A 16,932-nucleotide genomic window follows, 5' to 3' on the forward strand; every position below is an offset into this window, starting at 1 on the left:
TGCAGTTCTTTGTATATCAATTATATCTCAATAAAGCTGTTAAATAAATTTAAAAAATATATACCTCATGGCATTTATGGGTTAACAGGATAAATCTATGTTAAATTTCTAAATAAAAAAGTAAATATCTAATTATAAATTTTGATTTAAAAAGAATAAAAAATGCATCCAAGTAATTAATTAATTATAATAATTATTTGTCAAACACCAGGCCCTGTAGTAAGCATTACAACCACATAGATGAAAGCACAAGCATGATCTTTACTCATGTAGCACTCATGGCATTCATTTGTTTTTCTTTCTTCCCTCCTTCCTTTCTTCCAATAAAGAGCTAGGGCAGTGGATAACATAGGGGACTGTGTGTGCCTGAGCAAGTAGGGGAAGGCTTCTCAGTGGAGAGACAAGCCTAGTTGGACTTTGAAGAACAAGTAGCTCTTCATTAGAAAGAGGAAAAGAAGGCCGGGCGTAGTGGCTCACGCCTGTAATCCCAGCACTTTGGGAGGCCGAGGTGGGCGGATCACAAGGTCAGGAGATCGAGACCATGGTGAAACCCCGTCTCTACTAAAAATAGAAAAAATTAGCCGGGCGCAGGGGCGGGCGCCTGTAGTCCCAGCTACTCGGGAGGCTGAGGCAGGAGAATGGTGTGAACCCGGGAGGCGGAGCTTGCAGTGAGCCGAGATTGCGCCACTGCACTCCAGCCTGGGCGACAGAGCGAGACTCTGTCTCAAAAAAAAAAAAAAAAAAAAAAAAAAAAATATATATATATATATATATATATATATATATATATATATATATATAAAGAGGAAAAGAAAATGGCATTTCAGGCCAACTAGCAAAGTGTGGTAAAAGACATGGATGCAGGGCCCTGCAAGAAATGGTAAGAGATCTAAGGAGGGTGATCATAACAGATGAAGTCGATGATACTTGGAGGGCAGATTGAAAGGCCTTGAAGGTCATGGTAAAAAGTACTATGAAGGGCTCCTTATCAGGTGGGATTTTCCGGAAAAAAAGCTTGCTGAGATAAATATTCCTTCTTGGCTCCTCAAAAGTGTCCAGGCACAGCAAAATCAATTCATAAAATAGCCTGAGATTAAAAACAAATGAGCCCTTTAACCAGGCATCAAACAAGCATTAATAATTTAAACTTTAGAGGAGAGATTACCTTTAAGCATGGATGGTCATTATGGAATTTCATAAATGTCCACTAAACTTTTGTTAACTTAAGAACTAATAGTATTAGCAGTTGCACATAATAATACCTTCCTAAATTGCCAGGAAAAGAAACAACTAATTCCTAGGGAAGAAATCAAGATCTTATATTATCACAAAGAGCTGTTTCTAATCCATTACTAATTAGAATGGCATGGGAAATGTAGTGGCCTTTAAGAAATCTGGTTTCTGCCACTGTCTTTTCCAGGCTGAAATTTCTTGTTATCAGTTTTTAAAAAATTTATTATAACTCTTTCATAATCACACTATTTTGGAAGCTGTGGAAATGCCTAGGATTGCCCCAACTTTTATCAATTTTATCATTGACTTATTCTTGGCTCTTCATGTGAATTTTTAAAAAGCTGAGATAAAAATTTAATTGCGTTTATGTGACAGTAACACATGAATACATTCTCCTTTGGTAAAAAGTTGAGTGGAATGCTGTGCTTCACTCCGTTTTTATGCTTAGCAGCCTTGGCTGTGTGGGTGAGGGCTTCCTTCTCAGAGCTCATAGAGTCCACAGCTGTCCAAGGATGGACTTCAGGGGGGCAATAAACACCCTCAAATTGCACTCAAAGTATTGTACATTTTTCCAGGGAGAGCCCATAGTTTTCATCAGATATTCAAAGGGGTCTTGACCACTTCCCGCCTCCCTACCCCCCACCCGCCACCCCCCACACACAAATTTAAGTGCCATTAACATAGAGGAAAAAAGTGCCCAGGCATTGTTCTTCCCCATCTCAAACACAGTGGAAAGCAGGCCTTTACCTGCCCATGCATTATGCATACCTTGTGTGAAAAAAATGGTCCTTAACTAATGGTAAAACTTAGAGTTGTGAAAGGGTCCTGTGCACAGCTCAATAGCTGTAAGCCTCTTTCCCTCCAGCTGTGGAACAGATGCTTTTACAGCCCTGAGAAACTACCTCCGGTAGAAGTAGTTGCTGTTTCAAAGAATATGACAACAGACAAGTATGTTTGCCTGATATTCTTTCTTAAAATTGGGTGGAGCAATAAATATGTGTGTAAGAGGATAAATATGTCTGAAATGAGGTAGATATTGTCCATCTTACCTCTTTCTAGAGGAAAGAAAAGAAGTAGTACTGCTTTAACCTATTAATGTATTTCACCACAAAGCTATGGTGTTAGTGATCAAAATAATCACTGTTCCTGAAGAGCAAGCTGGCACATCTTCTCTTTGGCATTACCCTTATTAACATCTGTTTGGAGTTGTGTGAGCTCTGCTTCTCTGAATTCCAACTACATGAGTGATCCATTAATTTTATTTTGTTCCGGGAATGTCTAAATGTTTTTATTATAAACTCCTGCAGTTCACTTAACCTTTGTAGGATGCTTGTGCTCTTTTGTGAGGCTTTTTGTGTGTGTGGAAGCCCTAGTAAGATAAACAGACTCAAATGTTACCAGGATTCTCATTGAGGCTAGTATAGGCTTTTGAAAGACTGCGCATACAAGCTCTGAATTTACTGAATTGTCTAAGAGTCATTCTAGTTTCTGACACTGATGACAAATTGTAGGAATTTAACTATTGGTGTTTATTTGTAAAGAATACTTATTTTCAGGGCACTTATCTGATATTATATTTAATATTAGATATTTCACTGTGATTTAGCATATCAAATTTTTACTTTGCTTCCATATGATTTTGGCTATGACCAAACCAATATTCAACTAGCACTACTATTATTTTCCTTAAATATTAAATTTGGGGATGGTGGTAAGTTAAGAAACATAGCTCATAAATTTTGTAGCCTATCTTATAAATGTTACAGTAAGACATTTGATATTTTCTTGTAATTCAAGCTTTTAAATTTATAGTGGTGCTAGTACCTCTCCACTCTTTCTTTGATTGCTTGTACATATCAGTACACCATGGGTATGGTCCAGGAGTCATGTCATTTTCTCTTTCTGTCTCCTTTATTTCTCATCGGTGCAGTGAAACACAAAATTAGGCTATGATTCTGAACATCTTTCTTCTGATGGTTAGAACAGATTTCTGGGGTTAATGTATTTGTGCTACATTAAGCTTATTTTTGGAATGACCTGCCATGAATTATGGGCACAATGTTCTTTTATTTTTCATCTAAATATAAAAATTAGTATATTTTCTTGCTAAAATAATCCTGAGGAGAAAAATTCAAGGAGAGCCTGAGCACCTGTGCCAGAAGGTAAGGAAACATTCAAAGTCTAATGTAGTTGTGTCGAAAGGAAACAGAAGCCAGCTTGAAGGAGCTCTCACTGGCCAAAATTTGAATAATTTGAGGAGGGATAAGAATCATGACTTTAATAATTATAATGATAGAATAAATAAAATCCATAAAGCTAAAAGGAAAGAAAGGAGGAGAAATCTCACTAGCCTCAATTGGAGATGATGATTATAACAATCCTTTACTTTAAATACTGGTAATTAAAGAGAACTAGTAAGTACTTATTCTGCCTTTAATTTAGATGAAATATAGTTTTATCTTAGTTGATAATAAGTTTTTCTTTATAGAGCAAGGCCAGGTAATAATTCTATCTAGAATGAACGACAGAATTAGAAAAATCAACATTTTGTAACCCCCAATCCAGTAATTAATTCAGGAAGGATCACCAGTGGATGCTAAAATCATTATGGGAAAGGCAGTCAGGGGAGTAAGTAATTCACACTCTGCCAAAGTGTCAGTTCACAGACTACTTGCCAATTGCAATGGGAAAACTGCAACTTTACAATGGAGACATCTGGCTTTCCCCACCCTAACCAAGAGATCAAATAGTGGGACAGATCTAATATTATATGTCCCCTGACGTGAGGCAATTTGAAGTACATACACTCATCTAGGAAATACTCTTTCAAAAAATTTTAGCCAGAACCTAATCAATACTTTAAAAATAAGTTATAATTTACAGAAAATAAAGGGATGGAGAAAGAAATTACGTGGCAACACAACATCCAGAATGAGACGTATTTTGCAAGAGAATCAGCCTTGTTTGGTCATGTCTAGACATAAAAAACAGGCAGGAAGACTATTACTGTAAATGAAAAGACACTGAAAGGACAACATACCCAAATGCACTATATGAAAGTTTACTGATCTTGATTTTTTTTTTTTTTTTTTTAGGTGGGGTCTTCCTCTGTTGCCCAGGCTGGAGAGCAGTGGTGCGATCTCGGCTCACTGCAATCTCCGCCTCCTGGGTCCAAGGGATTCTTCTGCCTTAGCCTCCCGATCCTGATTTTTTTTAAGTTATAGAATACACTTAAGAACAACTGGAAGAAATTTGAATATGGACCTCTATTTGATGTTACTAAGGAATCGTCGTTAATTTCTTACATATGATAATGGCATAGCATGGCTGTAAATGAACATGTCCTCATTGTTTAGGAGATACATTCTGAAGCATCTTGATGTCTTTCATTGATTTTCACATAGTTTATTTGAAAACGACACACATATTTATAGCTACATTAAGCAAATGTGGCAAAAGTTAACAGTTATTGAATTTAGATGTTGGGCATATGGATGTTCATTGTTCATTTAAACATTTCAGTATTTACAAATGTATAATACAAATTTGGAAACAAAAGAAACATGACATATGTGTTTTGTATGTGTGATTCCATTTGTGTATATTTATGTGAGTTAATCTCTAGAAATTCAATAAAAATCTTTGTCTCAGAATTCTTTGTACATTCATATGATGCCACTTTGTAGGGGGTTGGTGGGCCCCCAAATTAACTTGTGAAGCAATGTCAGCTCATTTTGGATGAAAGTATCCTCCCTTCCTCTCAAATCTGACATGTATGCACAGAATTTATGTTGTGTCAGCAGAGTGATGGATGTTCCCAGTACTAGGAAGGAATTATAGACATATGCTGCAATCATAACTGTGTAGACTGCCATGAAATGAGAAAGAACAGGGCATGGCAGTGAAACCTGGGATGAAAGTAGAGATCAGAAATCCAAGAGCTGGGAGAAATTGTCAAAGTGTATATAAAGGGAATTAAGAGAATGAAGAGCATAAGGAGGCAGGATGTATGGAAGCCATGTGGCATAAGAATGTGCCATATGGTGTTGGAAGGTGGCAAAGAAAGGGCAAGTACCCTGAAGAGATGATGAAGGAAAAATCACATTGACGAGGACCAGACGGAGGTCAGCACAGCATAAGTGGGTGGCATTCCTATCACAAGATGATGGGAAGCCTAGAAACAATTCAATGCTAGCAGGATGATGAAAATAAAGGAATCAACTTGAGCTGGTGAGTGGGGGATTTTGAGGTCAGGAAAAGTCAAATGATTTGAAGCCAAGTCAGCTTGGAATAGTGAAACAGTGTGAGTTTTGGAATTGGCTAAATCTAATTTTAAATTCTGGCTCTGCTGTTTTCTACCTGTGTGACCTTGGGCAGCTCACTTGGGGTCTCAATTTCATCTCTCAAAATTCACAAGTCACAATTTTGATTAAAGATAGTGAGCAAATAAAAATAAGTGAACAATGAGCTTTTCATTTTATCCATAGAATGAATCAATCAGATGCGATAATTTGATACATGTAAATTTGATTATGAACATTACAATCACATTAACATAATAGCAATTTAGAGAGGATCATATCAATTAGGCATTTTGATATTATTATTCCTCTCTGACCATGGGGGAGGGTATATTTCAATAGAGCTGAGGACAACCATGAAACTAAGTTCTCATACTGGGTAAAGTCCCTTGAACTGATCCCACTCATCATTCATTCATTCATTCATTCAACAAATATCTATTGAAGACATGTTATATACACCAATAATTATGCTAGGCACTGGAACTATACTGATTAGACAAGATGCCTGTTCTATAAGTAAATTATAAATTCCTTCAACAAACATTTATTGAGTGTTTTTCCTATCTATAACTTTATTGAGCAGCTTTTATGCACCACATTCCTAAAACTATTCATACATATTTCTTTGTTTCCTTCAAGTTTTGCTTTTGATAGAACTGAGGTTAAGAAAGTGCTAGGAACTCTGCTACATGAAAGAGATGAATATGAATAAACTATGTTTAAAAAAACCCAAAAGTTTGCAATCTGGTAAACTGAATATACACGACAAATGCAAGGTAAAATGTAATACTCTAGAAGAGTCACAAATAAAGGTCAAAGAAAGGAGAGAAAGCACACATCAATCGTTAGTTGGGGCAAACCAGTAGGAAAAAAACTTGATGGAAAAAGTGGCATTTGAGAAAATTTTAATAACTAGATAAAATTGCAAGGGATTAAGAAAGTATATTTGTTTATCTAGACTGCCAAAACAAATTACCACAAATCAGTGGTTTAAAACAACAAACAGCGGAGGCTCATGCCTGTAATCCCAGAACTTTGGGAGGCCAAGGCAGGTGGATCACGAGGTCAGGAGTTTGAGACCAGCTTGGCCAACATAGTGAAACCCCATCTCTACTAAAAATACAAAAAATTAGCTGGGTGTGGTGGCGGGCGCCTGTAATCCCAGCTACCTGGGAGGCTGAGGCAGGAGAATTGCTCGAAGCCGGGAGGCGGAGGTTGTAGCGAGCCATGATCGTGCAGCTGCAGTCCAGCCTGGGCAACAGTGGGAGACTCCGTCTCAGAAAAAAAAAAAAGAAAAAAGAAAAAGCAGACATTTTTCTCACAGTTCAGGAGAGCAGAAGTCTGCCATCGAGGTGTGGGCAGGTTTGTTTCTTTCTGGAGGCCTTGAGGGAGAATCTGCTTATGCTTCTCTCCTTGGCATTTCAGGGCTGGGAGACGTATTATTCCAATTTCTGCCTCTATCTTCACATGGCAGTATCCTTGATATGTCTCTGGGTGTCCTCTCCTCTTCTTCTAAGTATACCAGTCATTGAATTTAAAACCCACACTAAATCCAGCATGATTTTATCTTGAGATGTTCCAATAAATTACTCCTACAAAAACCCTATTTTCCATTAAGGTCACATTCTAAGTTCCAGGTAAGTAAGTTTTTGGAGAACACCATTCAACTCACTACAGATGGGAAGGGAGACCTGGTTAAAAGTAAAAAGCATGATCAAATGCACTTTTGGCATATATTCACAGCAAGGAAAGTCTTCTGGTCTGTCTGGAAGGTACACAGAATATAGAAAAAGAGCAGAGAACTCTTTCATTCATCAGTACTCAAAGTCAGTGTCACATTTTATGTGAACTCTTACCTGAACAATCCTTTTCCTGCCTTCCAGGAGTCAGCTGCTTCTTCCTTGGTGTCCTTGATCTCCTTTGTCCTTACCTCTGTTACAGCACTTACCACATCTTAATGTAATTCTATGTACACATATCTGGTTTTATTAGGCTGACTGAGGTAAAACTATGTCATTTGACTTGGTGTTCCCAAGGCCTCACACAGTGCTGGACATACAGTAGTCACTCAGTGATTACTTGTGGAAGGGTGAAAAGAAGGAAAGAGGGAAGAACCAAGGAAGAAAGGAAGCAAAGAAGGAGAGGTAGGAGGGATGGATGGATGGTCAGGCTTGCACTGGCCTACAGAGGATACTGAATGCCAGCTTAAGGCATTATGTGCTTTACTCTCTAGGTAAAGGACTGTCTCTGCAGCTTTCTAAACAGAGGTTAATAAATTAGAACTATATTTTAAAATGAAATATCTGATAGTGATATTTAATATGTATTGAAATAAAAAAACCTCAAAAGAAGGAAGAAGTTTGGAGGAAATTGGAATAGAAAAAGAAAGGAATTGAGGACCTACAATAGCTCCTCTACATTATAGATGTAAAGAGATAAAATCATGGTAAAATCAAAATGCATAGTAATTGAACTGTTGTAGTTTCATTAACATAAAAATTAGATGGGGCTAGGACGGTGACTCACACCTATAATCCCAGCAATTTAGAAGGTCAAGGCAGACAGATCGCTTGAGCCCAGGAGTTCAAGACTAGCCTGGTCAACATGACAAAACCCTATCACTACAAAAATAAAAATACAAAATACAAAAAGTTAGCTGGGCATGGTGGTGCATGCCTGTGGTCTCAGCTACTCAGAAAGCTGAGGTGGGAGGATCATCTGAGTCCAGGAAGTCAAGGCTGCAGTGAGCCGTGATCCCACCACTGTACTCCAGCCTAGGCAATGAGAGTGAGACCTTGTTTCAGAAAAAAAAAAAAAAAAAAAAAAAAGGTGGGAGAAAAACAAAGGTTTTGTGTGGTAATAATGAATTCACCTTGGAATGTTTTAAAGGTTAGGGAGAATATTCCAAAATCTACATTTTACCATTCAACTAGATATTCAGGAATAAACCTGAAGGAACCAAGTTTGAAGTTTTGGATTGGAAGTCATTTAAGGAGAGGAAAAACATTCAGGTGAGATTGAGATGAGGATCCCTAGGAAGAGAATAAAAAGGAGAAGATAAATGGTTTGTGGAGAAAACATTAAATGTTGCCAATATGTAGGAAAGAAGAACTTGTAAAAGATTCAGAGGAGCAGTGAGAGAGTTTTGTTCGTGCCCTGCTACTGCTCACAGAACTTCAAGTATGTCCATTTATTCGTTTAATTAACTACAGTGTACTGATTCTGGCTTTTACTTTTTTTTTTTTTTTAACAGTATGGTGACCCCAAATTATTAACAAAAATCTACCTATAGATCGGTCCCTGTAAAATTTTTTTCTTGACTAATATGCTTTGAGAAATAGGTACTGCCCATGTCTATGTTGGTACTTTTCAATTTTGGTTTTAGAATGAAAATATTGCATTTTGAATAGATATTTCAAAGTAGATATTGAAGGCTAGATCAGGGCACAAAAAGCAAAATTGTGGCACATAAGCACTTTGTATTTAGAACCCCACCTACTTTGGGATGTTCTCTTTTGTGAACTTCTTCACTTTATGTACTTAAAGATCTCTCCTAACATGCAGTAAGTAAAGGAGACTGGCCAATGCCCTCATACAAAGGAGTCAGCAGACGTAGCTGGCAAAAGTACAGGATGTTGACTAGCACTTTCCTGTCTTGTGCCCAGGGCATCATTAATCAGTTATGGTCAACATTCCCACTGAAGCCTCCTAGGAATCTGTTGCAACGTAACATTCCGGGCCATCAATAAGCAGAGAGATTAATCCGAAAGAAGAATGTGTTTCAGGCCGGGCGCGGTGGCTCAGGCCTGTAATCCCAGCACTTTGGGAGGCCGAGACGGGCAGATCACGAGGTCGGGAGATCGAGACCATCCTCGCTAACACGGTGAAACCCCGTCTCTACTAAAAAAATACAAAAAACTAGCCGGGCGAGGTGGCAGGCGCCTGTAGTCCCAGCTACTCGGGAGGCCGAGGCAGGAGAATGGCGTAAACCCGGGAGGCGGAGCTTGCAGTGAGCTGAGATCCGGCCACTGCACTCCAGCCTGGGAGACAGAGCGAGACTCCGTCTCAAAAAAAAAAAAAAAAAGAAGAAGAATGTGTTTCAGAAATTAGAGAAAAATTTTACTGGACACTATCCCTCAAATCAAACAATGTGGATGAACTTACCCTGAAGAATAAGCTGTAAGGTGAGGGTGCAGGAAGAAATCATTAAAAGAAGAAAACATAGATTTGGTCATCGGTTAAGCTTAAGGTAAAAATGAGCCATGAAACTGTCTTGGAGTAAAAGAGTTTAGAAATACTGAAATCTAAAAGACCAAAAACGGGGAGAAATAGATCAAGGTGGAAATGTTTGAAACCAAAAGAGGTGAAGAAGGTGAAAAAGAAGCAGAATCTTATGCTTTAAAAGAAAATAAACATCAACATTTCTGAGTTTCAGAAAGTATGCATTGACATGTACTGGCCTTCTGATACTCAGCCCATTGGAAATGCTAAGGTGATCCTGACTTACAGCAACATTCATTTTGAAGGTCACTGAAATGTATTCATCCATCTGGCCACACATAGAACTGAAGATTAGTTTTAATGGTTAAAAAAAAGCAAAAATGTTTCTTTATTGCTTTCACTAAAGCTTTTACTTTTAAGTAAATTATTTATAGCTAATTCCTTATTGAAAATTCTGTAAATTATGGTAGTTCTACAAATTGTGATATGGGTTATTTGTTTTATCATATGTTGGCTCTTCTTCATTAGTTATTGAGCTCTCACGACTTGTCAGGAATGTTAGCCACCCTCATCCCTTTGCTGAAACAAAACAAAATGGCCGCTTGGTTTGGGATCCATTTATGTCAGGGAAAGGGAGGTAGGAAGGTTGAAAGTTCAAGGGAGCTCCTCACAATTCTCAGAAATCTTTATTTCCTATTGCAAGAAAACCTACGTTTTAGGATACTCTAAAATTAATTTACTACTTTTTATAGCCTCCTTTACCACATGAAAAAATCCAAAAACTGTGTCCTGATTGTAGCTAAAGAGTCAGTGTGACACAAATTCTTACCCTTTTCTGACTGTGATGTCAACCTATTACTACTGAATCCAAGCAAAACTCCAAAGGCACTCTCTGCTCTTAGACTTAATGGAAGAATTTAACAATCCAGTCTGCTGTCCTGGTGTTTTCTAGTTGCTCAGGGCTGGTTGTCAGCAGCTCATTTGGCAACCCGGTAGGAGAGGTTAATTAGCAGGGAGAGTTGAAGAGTGCTACCCAGAGGGAGCAGGAGTGCTGCGCCCACTGAGAGCCTGGAAGACAAACAAAGAAGTTGGGAAGTATTTATTTTCTCTGTTGGGGAATCTTTTTCTCCACAGGACTTGAGTTCAAACAGAGGCCAGCACCTTGTTGCCTCCACATGAGAGACACAGAATCAAAGTGCCCTGAAAATGAATGATGGTTAGAAAGGGGATCAGAGTCTTGACTTGCACTCAGGAAGCCAAAAAGGTTTTGTTACTCTCCATAGTAAAAGGCTATTGATTGCTGCAAGTAAGAGCTTGCTGTTTCCTGAAGTTTAAGTTTATTCAGTCTTTTGCCCTTTGAGAGTCCCTTGCTGTTAAGAACTACTATGGAATTTAGCACTTGTTTAATATAAAATGAATTATTTGTGATCAGTCATGACTGCTATCTCAGGCTACAAATCTGTTGCCAAGGTCAAAGTGAAGGATGCTTTACATAATGTAGATTTTACTGAGTGGCCATCTTTGAAGTAATCTTAGCACAACACATCCTGGCATGGTCATTTCTGTCATACCTTTAAACTGACAGACTGGGTACCAGTACAGCAAAATCTTTTTTGAAATTTTCCACTATTGCTCAAAAAGTTATCATGGTTGTTTTAAGCTGGAGACAAAAGTAACAGGAAACCAATGTCTTCTTTTTTTTTTTTTTTTTTTTTTTTGATACAGAATCTCCCTCTGTTGCTCAGGCTGGAGTGCGGTGGCGCAATCTCGGCTTACTGCAAGCTCCACCTCCTGGGTTCACGCCATTCTCCTGCCTCCTGCCTCAGCCTCCCGAGTAGCTAGGACTATAGGCGCCCACCATCACTCCTGGCTATTTTTTTTTTTTTTTTTTTTGGTATTTTTAGTAGAGACGGGGTTTCACCATGTTAGCCAGGATGGTCTCGATCTCCTGACCTCGTGATCCACTCGCCTCCCAAAGTGCTGGGATTACAGGCGTGAGTCACTGCACCCAGCCAGGAGACCAATGTCTTCTACACAGACAGTGTCAACTCTGTTTGCAATCATTGATAAGAGTACCAGTGTGGTATCAGAGAAGAGGATTTAATCATGCCTATGTTTACACAGCTCCTATGGCTACAATTTCTTTAGGAAGAATCTGGGCATTTAAAACATAACCAGAAAGAGCCACAGAAGCTCTATGTAGCTTACTGTTCTCTGTTTCTAGTTTATTAGAGAGTAGGTTTTTTGAAATAGTAAGCTTTTTTAGTTTTTTCAGATTACAAAAGTAATATCTAGTGATGAATGTCATTAATATTTTGATAATGTCCTTTAAATATTTTTTCTCATTTTTAATGTTACTTTACTAAATTGGAATATGTGTCCTATTTTTAGTCCATTAGTGGTTATGATTATAATTTTTTAAATATTCAAGTTATTTTCATAATTATAATGAATTAGATTTCTACTCTGGGAACCTAATTTTATCCCAATACCTTTTTCTGATAACTCTCCATTTTTATTTATTCCAGATTATATAGATTCAGATTATAATTATAAAATTAATGATTTGATACTATACATTGTCTTTTCTAAAATAATGTCTGGTATTTATTTGCATTAAGCTTTAATACCATATTAGAAACAATCATTGGGACTTAACTATGTTTATCCAGTTTCACTGCTCACTCTTAATCTCACATAACAACTTCCCCATTTTCAAAATTCTTTATCTTTTATTAGTCAGCTGAAATGTATCTTCACTTAACTATTTCAGGAGAGGTGTGTAGGAAGTCTTTGCAGTCGGAGAATGCCTTTCTGCTGTCCCTATTACAGGAACCACTGGGGACAGAAGCCCTCTTTGCTCAGAGTTTGGATGATTACTACCTCAAGGAATGTTCTAGAGAAAACTAACAGTAGCCTGTTTTTGGTGTTTAGTAATATGTTAATTTTTCTCTGCTTGGATACTTGTAACATTTCATGTTTTATTCTTGAGAAGAAATCAGCAAAAAACAAACAAACAAACAACAATAACAAAAAACCAGCACACACACAAGCTCCTTTTGGTTCCACGAGTCCTTCTGATCTGTGACCTAATATTATTTCCTCTCAGGAAGATTTTCTTTTACTCTTTCTTTTATTAATACCTTTGTATCACACAATCTGTTATTTATTTGTAAGATTATTATTCGTATGGATTAAGTCTCTTGAATCTATATATCAAGTTGTACAGTTTTTGTGCCTTTGTCTCCAATTTCTAGAAATATTTAAGTTCATTTTCTACTTTACTAACTTGATTTTCTTTAGTATTAATTCTGTTACTGTCTTCATTATGGAATTCAGGGCACATTAAACATTAACTCCTTCTTTTTTTTTTTTTTTTTTTTGAGATGGAGTCTGGCTCTGTCACCCAGGCTGGAGTGCAGTGGCGCGATCTCGGCTCACTGCAAGCTCCGCCTCCCGGGTTCACGCCATTCTCCTGCCTCAGCCTCCCGAGTAGCTGGGACTACAGGCGCCCGCCACCTCGCCCGGCTAGTTTTTTGTGTTTTTTAGTAGAGACGGGGTTTCACCGTGTTAGCCAGGATGGTCTCGATCTCCTGACCTCGTGATCCGCCCGTCTCGGCCTCCCAAAGTGCTGGGATTACAGGCTTGAGCCACCGCGCCCGGCCACATTAACTCCTTCTGTATTTTAGATTTGGGGTTTTTAAAAAATAGATTTGTTCCTCATTCTTATTGGGGGGATGGGGGTTGGTGGCCATGAATACCCAGTATTGGCTCACAGCAATACATTGAGAGATTCTGTCCTCTATTGGTGCAAGTGACTATCTGAAACCTCTAGATCCAGATGAAAAGAGAAAAAGAGAATACATTTCCTGTAAAATTACAGGAACTGTTCAGAGAGCCTGCAGTCTTGGGGGAAAGGAGAGGGAGCTGAGGCAATAGGCAGCCTCATCAGGGAGCCCCTCCTCTGTGCTGAAACGTTGCTTCTTTGTTCTTTTCTGTTTCCATGTAGCCACCTGCTGAAGAACATGCTGCAATACTGTCCATCTTCTGTTCATCACAGTTGCAGGGCCACAGCCCAGCCTGCAGCTCTTCCCAAAGCTTTGCTTGTGGTAGCCCTGTGAGTAGCCTTGCCTGATTTAGCAAATAATATACATGCCTATGCCTGTGCTACTGTATCTACAATCTTTTAGCAAGAGTCTGGGCATTTCCAAGTAACCAGAAAGGGCTACAGAGGCTGTTTATGGCATACTCTTCTCAGTTTCTAGCCTATTAGATAGTAGTATTTTTAACAGGGTTTTTTTGTTTTTTTTTGTTTGTTTGTTTTTTGTATGGCACAAATTTTGCACGAGACATACTTATTACCTTTGCTCCCTCCCCCCACCCCAAATATTGCATGAGACATACTTTTACCCTGGTCCCTCCCCTCACCCACCAAAATCTATTGTTTACTGAAAAGTCAACTTTAACTAGGTGTCCTATACTTGATCTGGCAACCTTACCCATGAGTCACAGTATGCTCTTGTCTTTTTTGAATTAAGGAGGTATTACAAGGGCTGTTCAAGGACTCCACCTAATTCCTTAGGATGCTGGCCTTTCAGAGGACTGCATGGCATTGCCCTTCAAGGCTCCCTTCAACAGACCATGTCAGTACTGTATATGATGGAAATCTCTCAATATTTCATGCCGAAATGGCGTTGGCATTAGGATGTAACATATTATGGTTTCCAGAACTGATGCAGATTTCCCACTACTTTCACATTCCAGTGGTAATTGCTATGGGATTCTGGAGGGATGTGTGAGTGTGTACACGAGGTGGGGAGGTAGCTGTGACGAATAAAAGGAAGTTAAATTTCTGTTCATATGTTGTCATTGTACTAAAAAGTTTCACCAGGTGAATTTCAACTTTCTAGAGCTCAAGTGCTTAGCCATGTAGTGCCTCGTTAAAAAACGATTCTTAAAGCAAATTGGACAAAATTAGTTATGTGGTCAGATAAACAGGACCACCTTAGGCTATAACTGATTTAATGGACTAGGACAAATAGCTTTCCCCAAACTATCTCCATAGAGATTTATTTTCCCATCCCATCACTCTTCTGTTTACTACCCCACTACTTGAGCTCATCTACTCCTCTGGGAAGTTAATAAGCCAAAAGAAGATAAATGCTCTATGTGAAACTGCCTATCAATAGAAAGTGATCGTATTAACATTTATTGAATATTTAATATATGCCAGGCACCAGGCTAAGTGTTTTATGTAGCTTACCTCATTTAGTCCTCTCCATACTCTGTGGAATAGTTACTAACTCTCCCTTTCCAGACAAGAAGGCACATAACCAGAGAGGTTGACAGACTCATCATAGGCCACACAGTGAGGTTTGAGTGCCCTTTTAAAAACTCTATTGTCCCATTTCAAAGCTCCTAATTCTCAATTGCCCCTTTCAGAAACAGATGGGATTTCATGTTGGCCTGCTTATTGATTCTTTTCTCCTCTAATTTCACACAGAGAAAGAACTGTGGGCTTAGGGGCCAGTATGTGCTACTGATTTCCATTAGCCATATCATTATGCAGGTCACCCCTGCAACCAAACACAGACAGCTATAAAAGGCAACTTTCCCTTTCCTGTAGTTGCTAGAGTTTTGCTTCCATCTGTAGAGATTCTTTTATCCACTCACCAACTCACAGAGCATCAAATGACTTTATGACCTAGAAAAACTACTAAAATGTAGAATTCAGAAGGGAATACAGAGACAGAGCATGGCAAGGAGCCAGTTCCCAAAGCAAAGAGGATGAAAGGAAAATCCCTAATACCTGCTCACGGCTGGAAAAATTATAATTGTGTTGCTTATTTACTTTGTGCACTGGTGGTTCATGTTAATTACAGGAGATCCCCTGCAATTTCCCACGAGGTGTATCAACGGCCTACAACGTCTTCAGTTATTTCTATTGGAAGTAATAACTTTCCAATGTCATAACCGTGGGCACTATGCATTATTATTGTCACATTAGCTGGTAATGAGACAGAGCACTTAACTCACATCACCACAGTGCATTCCCAGGCATTCCTGCTTGTTATGAAAATTTCTGACCATACCTTCTGCTTGTTATTTAGATGAAGAATCATGAATAGTGTTGCCCGGAGCCAATAAATGTCATATAAATATCTTCATATAATTTTATCAAATTATTTCACTTTTGACACTTGTCATTAGGCTCCTTAATAGGCAAAAGCTCCTATGGACAAATATAGGCACATACGTGATTGTTTTGTGCAGAAGACAAAGTTTCAGAGAGGGTACATGAATGAGAAATAATTACTAATTGAGTGCCTATTACAGGCTTAATGTTTTCTGTGCATTATTTAATGCTTAAGTAGCCATATGAATCATGTTCCATTGCTTCCTTTTTTCCAAATGCAGAAATGGGAGATCAGAGAAGCTCAGTTATTCACTCAAAGTAACTCAGCATTGTCTAATTCAGAGCTAATCTAGCTCTAAAACTTCAAGTTTTTCTACTTGAGCCACAAACAACCTCCAGTTCATCATCTACAAAACTTCTCTTCACAAAAGTAAACTGTCAGTTGAGTCTACGATCATTTAGTGTTTTGCTTTTATATTAATCATTCATAATTTTAATTTAAAAATATTTATTGGATAAGTTAACACTGGCATGGATGCATTTATAAATATAAAGAAAGGAACCACTTTCTGCAATTTACTGTTTGACTAGTCAAGCAAAAGTCAAACAAAAATATATCTCACAAGGGCAGTTTGTTTTACTGCATTTTGTAAATGCTAAGTTACTTGAACCCAAACTTTGGTTATCAGTAATGGAGATCTGAGTTTGAGCTAGATCAATAATCAACCACACACAAATGAGAATACCCAATGGAAAAGAAACCATGAAGAATGTAAATAAAGGACAGAGGAAAAGCACAGATTCTTTTTCTGTTCTTTTATATCTGTGGCCAGAATTATTTCCCCTGTGGTCAAAAGCAAAAAGAAATTCAAGGTTCATCATTTTATTTTCTGCAAACCAGAGAGACCACAAGAGACTAAGATGAGCAGATGTCCATTCCTAAAACTCAAATGAACCTTCTTAGAAGTTAAACTCATTGTCTTCAATGGGAGATAAGAGCAGTTAGCCAAACTGCTCTTACATCAAAGCTGATGTAAT

The 16,932-nt window shown here is 38.2% G+C and overlaps 1 long non-coding RNA gene across 2 annotated transcripts in view; it reads left to right on the forward strand.

The window, feature by feature from the left end:
- Positions 1-8,461: 8,461 nt before the first annotated feature.
- The window catches only part of LOC105497266 (uncharacterized), a 37,123-nt gene continuing 28,652 nt past the window's right edge, over positions 8,462-16,932 (forward strand). For both annotated transcript variants that reach the window (XR_011606490.1, XR_011606489.1), the window contains exons 1-2: positions 8,462-8,717; positions 13,768-13,875. This is a non-coding gene — a long non-coding RNA (uncharacterized lncRNA). The remainder of the gene's footprint in view (positions 8,718-13,767; positions 13,876-16,932) is intronic.

This window comes from Macaca nemestrina, chromosome 8 (genome assembly GCF_043159975.1).
Source record: "Macaca nemestrina isolate mMacNem1 chromosome 8, mMacNem.hap1, whole genome shotgun sequence".
NCBI classification, from domain to species: Eukaryota; Metazoa; Chordata; class Mammalia; order Primates; family Cercopithecidae; genus Macaca; species Macaca nemestrina.